A 7,768-nucleotide genomic window follows, 5' to 3' on the forward strand; every position below is an offset into this window, starting at 1 on the left:
AATCAAACAGCTGAAAACCCCTTCAAAGAATGGTGTCCTATTATTATTACAAGCCATACTATAGCAGGTTATTAATGTCAGTGCTGCAGCCCACCCCTCTCTGCTAAAACTGGGCATATCAATGTACACATTGAGTGACAATACTGAATTAACCGAAAGAATTAAATCCATCTTGATTCAAACAAGCTAGCATGCAGTAAATGAAAATAAAGATATATTTCATCAAAGAGGTGTCCAAAATATGGCATTTTTTATTGGAGCTGGGTTTATCTGAGTATAGCAGTAACTAATCAAAACTAATTTAAATTGCATCAGCTCTATAGAAAAATCAACTCCACTCAAAATAGCAGATTAATATATCTAATATTAATTATTGTTGTTTTACTGTCATTTACTAATAGTAATATTTCTATTAGCTGTACAAGGATAGTCAAATTTGTCATGTGATTTGGTTTTCAACTCTTTTATGGTCATGTGGCACTCTGAGCTTTTTTGTCTTGTATGCTTTTGGTCAATTTCTCTCACGTAGACGAGCTCATAAGGGGAGTGATTGACTGCATCTTCCTGTTTGTTTGCGAGCCATGTGCCCCCAAGGCAAGTGGAATAAGAGCCACTCGCTTTACAATAAATAATGTAAAACACAGAATGCTTGCTTGGCTTCTAGTTCGGTTGCACAGAGGGCGCGTCATCGTTAATAGGAGGAGTGTGTTGTGAAAAAACGGGCGTGTCATGGATATATAAAATTTAAAAGCACGCTGCTGAACGCCGTAATAGCCTGTGTCAGCTTAATTTTTTTTTTCGCTCTGATAAAAGCGGTTTGGATGTAAAAACAGGATCACCATGTACTCCATTGTGAACGGCAATCTTGTTTTACCAATTCTGTTTCTCCAGGTGAGTGTCGTTCTCCCAGTCTTCTTGTCCACAGTCGCTATGTACAGCTGTTGAGACAGTGTTGTGTTTTTTTTTTCTATTTTATAGGCATCGTTCACTACAGCCGAGAAGGAGTGTGAGGACCCTAAAACGTAAGTTTTCTTCCTGTGACAATTTATAAGTTCTGCAGTGTTCAAAACTTACGCTAAATGTGTAACGTGTACTATTTTCATAGGTGTCAAAGTGAGAACTTCAAGTGGTCTAATCTGTGGTATGTGTGGTGAGTTATCATATTTATATTCGTACTTGAATACTACAATTTATTACGATGTAGGAATATATATATATATATATATATATATATATATATATATATATATATATATATATATATATTTATTCTCCCCCCCCCCCCCCCCCACCTTCATTCTGCTGACAATCTTGGCCCTCCTGTTGTGTGGCATTATTGTCAGCTGCGTGAAGTTCTGCTGTAGGAAGGACAAGCCGCCGGGACAAACCTTGACAGAACATCCCTGTGAAATAGCAATCGTTGGCATGGACAACCAGAGCACCGTTGACAGCAGAAGCACCATTACATGTAAGCCCCTTCCACTTCGACCTTAAATTGCGTATATGGACTAGCAGACGACTAGTCTGTGCATTTCTTCTTGTGAAAAGTTGTCGACACAAAACCTGTCCATGGTTACAATAGCAGCAAAATAGACTATTGACTGCCTACGGGGAGGAATCCATAAGGATTTTTTTTTCTTACTACAAACATTAGTCGTTCATTTTTTAAGGTTTTTAATAGAAGGATGTTAATAACGTATTTATTTTTCAGCTTTTAACAGCGCGCAGCTCCCGCCTGACAGCCAACTGCCTTTTCCATTCGGTCAGGTGAACAGGGGTTTTGCGCCCCCGCCTTACAATCTCTACGCTTTGGAGATGCCTCCGCCTTACGACGAAGCTTTGAAAATGCCGATTGACCCGCACGAAAACTCTCCGGGGAACCGAAAAGCCGATATCCGACCAAGCCAAGGACACGCTGGTGACTCGCACCCGCAGCCACCAACTTCGGAGGAAGAGCTGAACGTGTTGAATCAGCAGCGCCGCCCGCAAGAACATTTCGACGAGGTTCAGCTGGACGACCCCCCGCGGTACGAGCTTCACGATATCCACATCCCGATATCCGAAGAAGATGAAAACGACTTGAATCAATAACACGGACTGCGGGAACACCAAAGACAGCCGAGCCCTCTTCAAGCAGAAATAAACGCAGCGGAAGGGAATGTACAAAGTGCGTAATTTGTATTTGAACTATTACGCTGCTACTGCGCGGGGGATGGGGGGAGATGGGTTTCCAGTTTCGATTGTTAATCAGTGTTGCGAGGTGCTGAATTCAATGTGACTGGTGCTTTACTTGTAAGGCTGAAAGAGCAGTAAATAGGTTGGCTTTCATTGTGAAAGACTGGTTTGTTGGCCGGTTTAACTGTCTACAACGAGAGCTGTACCGAACCCCCCGCTCATGGCCTTTGTGATTTTTTTCATAATGATTTGAATTTGGAAAGGCATAAATCGGTATCTTTTAATGGAATTCAAAAAACTATACAGTACAACAACAAGTAGACTGACTCCACAGGTTATGCGATGGCTGTATCTACCGCCTGTAGCGTGTAATTGTTCAATGCACACGCCCTACTTTTTTGTGAGAAAGGTGGACATTTCTCCTAGTTTGCTGGATTCTGATAACGTTGCTTGGTACAGGAGTACTGATTAATGCATTGTGTGTGGAAAACGCTGATCCTACCGTACACTGAACAGTAGCCTAGGCATTAATACATCTGTTAATTAGCTCGTAGTTTAGCAGAAATGAGACCTGCAAGAGCAGCTGTCTCCTTGTTTAAATACTGCTGAATTAACACCCGCTGTGTTATCTATACAGATTAATCACGCCTCTACCTGTTTATGAATGATAACTTTTTTTGTAGTCCAGTATTTTTATACATTATTTCATTGTTCATATTTGAATGTTACATTAAGATTTATATTGAGGTTTACATGTTTTTTTGTTGTTGTTTTTTTTTTAACATAAAATGCCATTGTATTTATATAAACCCAGGGGGTTAACAATAAATGTTGAGTACTAAAACTGTTCTGATTTTTATGCAAATAACTTTTTCATCAAATAACCAGTTGAGCACATAATTATAATTCAACGAGGCAACAAGTAGGCTGGAAAACGCAGTCAGGTAGACCAACGTTTCGGATAGTGCCTTCTAAAATAAAGAATCGTTACTCCGCTTGATTTGATTATTAGTTACGCCTTTTAGAATTCCGATTTGAGCATTATTGAAGTTTGGGCTTGTTTAAATAAAAACAATTCATACAACCAGCTAATACATATATAAAGCTAATTTAATAACGGCTTTTTTATTTTCATTAACAGCCAAACGTTATCTTGCATCAATCTGAACATTTAACCAATGTGTGGAAATAAAATCCTGTACTTTAGGCAGTTCTTTTGTTTAACAATGTGGTGGGTTTTTTTCTCTCCTCCCCCTCCTGTCCTATATTTTCTGTATATTATTAATCTTGAAGGGGTCTCCAGTCGTCATGGCAACACATTCAGCTGGCCTGAAACGTGGATAGTTAGGTATTCTATTGTAATACTGAGAACCCAGGTGTTTAGCAATTAAGCATAAACCCAGTGCAAATGATAATTACCAACATGTAAAACTGATCTAAAAACTGGTTTCAAATCCGTTCAACAAGCTTTGTTTCATTCTTGCATATTTAGGTTACAGTGTAACGTTTCTAGGAAAGATTTACATAAAAATAATCTTTGGTGAGTAGGGCCTTTTGGAACCCTTTTCAAATGACGTCACTGTGTGCTCAATACTGGAATGCTTCGATTGGAATATATTGTATGGAATACATTCATACTGTTTTGACTCCAAGGTTAGAGGAAATTAAAATGCTCGAATGACGTTCAATTTAAAGTACCTCAAGGTTACACAGGTGCATTTTTCTTTGTTTATTTATATTATCCCAAAACCCGGATTCACGTGATGCCAACTCTAATCTGATGTGATAGGCGTCTGTGATGCATTTCAGGTATTGATGGAGGTTGTGGTTGCGTTCGTCAGCTTTCTTCGTCATCTCTTCTGCGTTGAAGAATCTAAAGCAATTAAAGGTTTTGTCCTGGAGATCATTCAAAAGAAAAGATCAGGAATAAATTAGTCATACCTGCTTTCGGCCACCAGATGTCACCATAACATAAGTAATAAGGAACAATAAGCAGGAGTCTCCTACTGCAGCTGAACAACTATAACAACTCCAATCTGTACTGTAAAAGGGCTTACCAATTAATTCTAAGCGGTTTGGTTTAAATATAGTAACAAACATGCAATTCAGGAGGAGGGTGCTGTAAATTCAGATGTTTAAGGAAATGCTACCACTGGGTAGCATAAATGCCCTTCCAGCCATGAATTGAAACCGCATTTACAGCATTCTCCCACTAGATGGTACTAACATTAATTTTTTTAATGGAACATAAAACAATTGCTTGTCAGATTGTCTGTCTGTTGAAAGAAGTTCCAATAATCTTCCCACGCTTGTCCACATCCCTTGTCATGTGGACCCAGTTCCGTCTTGGTGGAGTTGATGCCTGTGAGGGTCCTGAGTGTGACACGACAAGAACCATCACTGACCCAGTAATCACAGGTGTAACCAGCTGGGCAAAATATAACTAGGAATCCCTAGCAGAGCCTCTGCATTGTCATTGAAGATCATCTGGTAATTATCAATTAAACCAATTATATATATATATATATATATATATATATATATATATATATATATATATATATATATATATATATATATATATATAGTGGCTTGCGAAAGTATTGACCCCCCTTGGCATTTTTCCTATTTTGTTGCCTTACAACCTGGAATTAAAATTGATTTTTTGGGGGTTTATATCATTTGATTTACACAACATGCCTACCACTTTGAAGATGCAAAATATTTTTTATTGTGAAACAAACAAGAAATAAGACAAAAAAACAGAAAACTTGAGCGTGCATAAGTATTCACCCCCCCTCCCCCAAAGTCAATACTTTGTAGAGCCACCTTTTGCAGCAATTACAGCTGAAAGTCTCTTGGGGTATGTATCTATAAACTTGGCACATCTAGCCACTGGGATTTTTGCCCATTCTTCAAGGCAAAACTGCTCCAGCTCCTTCAAGTTGGATGGGTTCCGCTGGTGTACAGCAATCTTTAAGTCATACCACAGATTCTCAATTGGATTGAGGTCTGGGCTTTGACTAGGCCATTCCAAGACATTTAAATGTTTCCCCTTAAACCACTCGAGTGTTGCTTTAGCAGTATGCTTAGGGTCATTGTCCTGCTGGAAGGTGAACCTCCGTCCCAGTCTCAAATCTCTGGAAGACTGAAACAGGTTTCCCTCAAGAATTTCCCTGTATTTAGCACCATCCATCATTCCTTCAATTCTGACCATTTTCCCAGTCCCTGCCGATGAAAAACATCCCCACAGCATGATGCTGCCACCACCATGCTTCACTGTGGGGATGGTGTTCTCAGGGTGATGAGAGGTGTTGGGTTTGCGCCAGACATAGCGTTTTCCTTGATGGCCAAAAAGCTCAATTTTAGTCTCATCTGACCAGAGTACCTTCTTCCATATGTTTGGGGAGTCTCCCACATGCCCTTTGGCGAACACCAAACGTGTTTGCTTATTTTTTTCTTTAAGCAATGGCTTTTTTTCTGGCCACTCTTCCATAAAGCCCAGCTCTGTGGAGTGTACGGCTTAAAGTGGTCCTATGGACAGATACTCCAATCTCCGCTGTGGAGCTTTGCAGCTCCTTCAGGGTTATCTTTGGTCTCTTTGTTGCCTCTCTGATTAATGCCCTCCTTGCCTGGTCCGTGAGTTTTGGTGGGTGGCCCTCTCTTGCCAGGTTTGTTGTGGTGCCATATTCTTTCCATTTTTTAATAATGGCTTTAATGGTGCTCCGTGGGATGTTCAAAGTTTCGGATATTTTTTTATAACCCAACCCTGATCTGTACTTCTCCACAAATTTGTCCCTGACCTATTTTGAGAGCCTTGGTCTTCATGGTGCCGCTTGCTTGGTAGTGCCCCTTGCTTAGTGATGTTGCAGACTCTGGGGCCTTTCAGAACAGGTGTGTGTATATATATATATATATATATATATATATATATATATATATATATATGAGATCATGTGACAGATCATGTGACACTTAGATTGCACACAGGTGGACTTTATTTAACTAATTATGTGACTTCTGAAGGTAATTGGTTGCACCAGATCTTATTTAGAGGCTTAATAGCAAAGGGGGTGAATACATATGCGCGCACCACTTTTCCGTTATTTATTTTTTATAATGTTTTTAAACAAGTTTTTTTTTTCATTTCACTCCACCAATTTGGACTATTCTGTGTATGTCCATTACATGAAATACAAATAAAAATCCATTTTAATTCCAGGTTGTAAGGCAACAAAATAGGAAAAATGCCAAGGGGGGGTCAATACTTTCGCAAGCCACTGTATATATAAATAAAACCATACATATAAACACATTCATTTTTAACAGTGTATTTAGCAGGTCATAAGGAGAGATGAGTTGGGTGTACTGTGAACTTATAAGAGGATATAATACCAAATTCTTAGGCTTTCTTAACCCAGTTTAGGTGCATATGAGTATATGAAGGTTCAGTGGTAACAGTAATGCAAGATTTCCAACTATCTGCCCTTCTGTTCATCAGTCTTAAAAGATTTTAATAATTCCTCAGTTCATTAAAGTCAGTTTTAGTGTATTGTATTAGTTGCATTAAACTGAATCCAAGAGGTATTTAATATTAAGAGAAACTGACACAGATAAAGAGCAGCTTATCAACAGCAGATGTCACTAATGTGCTTATGTTAGCCAATAACTGCGTTCCTCTTCATGGGAAGCATGCTGTCAGCATTTTCAAGAGATATAGACAGATTATGCAAAATCTGATTATCATATTATCTCTGAAGCCAGCTATAATAAAAAGAAAAGGATGGTAATTATGAGCCTTAGCAGAGTCTAATGTAATTCTTTTATTTCTAGGGGATGTAGGTTTGAAATCACATCATGAGCATTAAAAATAAGACATAGCAGAAATATCTTTCTAATTACACTTGGTTATACGTCAAGCATGTGGTTAAAATGCAGCCTGCATTACAGCATGTGTGCGCGGTGTGTGTTTTCTTTGCTGTGCTGTGTGACTGATTCTAAGCATGTTCTGACCTGATCTAGTTTAGCACTGATCTCATTATGACAAAGCATAGTTATTCAGTGTGGCTTAGATGGGGATTGGTGGAGACGCTGACTCCCAAGTGAACCTCCAGTTTGTCAGATTGACCAGTGGAAAAGCTGGTACACTTGTAGGATTTACCAGAGTGAATCTGCACAGTGCAATGCACTGTACTGTATGTTTACAGTACATTCCCACTTCCACCTGAAGAAGAGGCCTTTGACTATTTGAAAGCTAGGGGTTGTATGTGACAGTTCATCTAATAAAAACGGCTATCTCTTCAAGTCCACTGTGTCATGCTTTACCACACCTATCAGTCACTACTACTGTTTGACTGCTGTTAACTACACTTTCACCATGCAGTTAGGGTAGCCCGCTAATTGTAAATTGCCATTGCTGATTTCTAATGTATCCTTCGTCATCAATAACCAATCATTAATTGCTGAGCAAACCTATTACAAAACATTTCTATTGATGATCATTCTGTTTCCACTATCATGTCACAATGAAGCTTTCTAGGAATCTCAACCCATCTGCAATCCAACCCGCCAAGCAAACAGTATTATAACTATA

At 39.0% G+C, this 7,768-nt stretch overlaps 1 long non-coding RNA gene across 1 annotated transcript; it reads left to right on the forward strand.

The window, feature by feature from the left end:
- Positions 1 to 406: 406 nt before the first annotated feature.
- Positions 407 to 1,174, forward strand: LOC121329333. The gene is made up of 3 exons (XR_005951762.1): positions 407 to 891; positions 979 to 1,022; positions 1,106 to 1,174. It is a non-coding gene; the product is annotated as an uncharacterized LOC121329333 (long non-coding RNA).
- The last annotated feature ends 6,594 nt before the right edge of the window (positions 1,175 to 7,768 follow it).

Source organism: Polyodon spathula, chromosome 16, assembly GCF_017654505.1.
Source record: "Polyodon spathula isolate WHYD16114869_AA chromosome 16, ASM1765450v1, whole genome shotgun sequence".
Taxonomy (NCBI): domain Eukaryota; kingdom Metazoa; phylum Chordata; class Actinopteri; order Acipenseriformes; family Polyodontidae; genus Polyodon; species Polyodon spathula.